This window comes from Ovis canadensis, chromosome 2 (assembly GCF_042477335.2).
Source record: "Ovis canadensis isolate MfBH-ARS-UI-01 breed Bighorn chromosome 2, ARS-UI_OviCan_v2, whole genome shotgun sequence".
Classification (NCBI taxonomy): domain Eukaryota; kingdom Metazoa; phylum Chordata; class Mammalia; order Artiodactyla; family Bovidae; genus Ovis; species Ovis canadensis.
In genome coordinates this window covers 33992366-33994266 of record NC_091246.1, presented here as the reverse complement: position 1 = coordinate 33994266, position 1901 = coordinate 33992366, and the positions used below count along the sequence as shown (strand labels likewise).

Sequence of the window (1901 nt, the reverse complement as noted above, 5' to 3'; positions counted from 1 at the left end):
AGCCCAAGTTATAGATATGCACGAATCTAATTTCTTCACTGTTAGAACATAAGTAAACTGAGAAGTACTGTCCTATACTGTACTTTAAAATAAAAGAATGAATGCTCACTCATTTGAGCATAAAAGAATATTCATTTATAAAAAACATACATTCTAGATTATTTTCTGACAATATTTGGAGAACTCTTTTACAAAAATTTGAGAGCATCCAAAAATAAAAATATAAATTCTATCTTTCTTTTGAAACAAATTGTTTTGTGTTACTTAAAAACTGAAGTTATAAAAGATTTAAATCAGCGTCTTAGTTTATTGGAGGCAATAGATGTCCATGTTGATTACCCTTATATGCTGTTATTTGATTGCTCAGTCATGTCCGAGTCTTTGAGACCCCATGGACTGCAGCACACCAGTTTTCTCTATCCTTCACCACCATCTCCCAATTATATATCCAGAAAAAAAATTCAGAAATGTCAATTTTAGGGTTCCTCTCAGGTCCGTCTAGCATCACCGAAGTGAATTGATCAGGGAGTTGAAGAGGGCTTCAAAGGTGGCAAGTGAAGTCAGTACCTCAGTAGCCGGTCAGTATATGTTTGTGCTTTATTCTTCTATCACAAAAAAAAAAAAGAGAGAGAGAGAGAAGAAAGACTGCTGTGAATGAAGATTCCTCTGCATTTTAGCACTGCTTTTTCTACTGTAGTTGGCTTTTGAATGAGGATGACAATGAAAGAGATGAAGGATGAAGCTGAGACCACTTCTATGGTTTCTATGCCCCTCTATGCAGTCATGTATCCTGTGATTAATGAGCTAGAAAGAGTAAATCTGTCTGCAGCTCAGACATTGAGAGCAGCGTTCATTAAGGCTAAAAAAGAAAATCCAGGACTCACACAAGGCATAATTATGAGAATTTTAGAGAAAAAAGTGTAGAAGTCAACTTCACAGAATCCTGTCTTCGAATGGCAGCTGGTGATGTAGAAGAGTATATGATTGAATGATCAAAGCCAGAATTTCAGGACCTAAACGAAAAGGCACAAGCACTTAAACAAATTCTCAGTAAGATCCTAGATGAGATCAACGACAGAGTGAGGTTTCTGCACACAATCAAGGATATAGCTAGTGCAATAAAAGAATTTCTTGATACAGTAAACAACGTCTTCAAGAAATATCAATTCCAGAACCGCAGGGCACTTGGACACCAAAAGAAAGAATTTGTAAACTACTCCAAAAGTTTCAATGATACTCTGAAAACCTATTTTAAAAGTGCAAGACAATAAACATTTTCTTAAGTGCCAACAGACTAATTCATCAAACCAACTTGATACTTCAGACCTTCAAAACTGTGGCCTGAGAGTTGTGTATGTTAAGAGATGTACTTCTCAGTGGCAGTATTAGACTGCCTTTATCTGTAAATTTTAAAGTTTGACTGTATAAATTATCAGTCCCTCCTGAAGGGATCTAATAACCCAAGATGTTGAATAGGATTATTGCCATCTTACACCACATTTTTGTAAAATGTAGGTTAATGATACTCTCACACTGAAGATTTTGCATCACTTTTGCTATTATCATTCTTTTAAGGATTATAAGCCAAAAGAATTTATGCCTTAATGTATCATTATATAATATTCTTTAAAAGAATTGTAAATATTGGTATTTGTTTCTGACATTTTAACCTGAAAGTAATATGCTGCAAGAGAATGTATTTAACAATATTTGGTGGCAAATATTCAATAAATAGTTTACATCTGTTAAACATTTCTTTACTTGAAAAATGCATATATATATGTGAATATATATATGATCAGAAGACCAAGACAACTTGGTGTAATGTCTGCTGCTGTTGCTAAGTCACATCAGTTGTGTCCGACTCTGTGCGACCCCATAGACGGCAGCTCCCCAGGCTC

The 1901-nt window shown here is 34.8% G+C and overlaps 1 pseudogene; it reads left to right on the top strand.

Annotated features, from left to right (window-relative positions):
- Positions 1-639: 639 nt before the first annotated feature.
- On the top strand, positions 640-1345 carry LOC138434527 (programmed cell death protein 10 pseudogene; annotated as a pseudogene).
- The last annotated feature ends 556 nt before the right edge of the window (positions 1346-1901 follow it).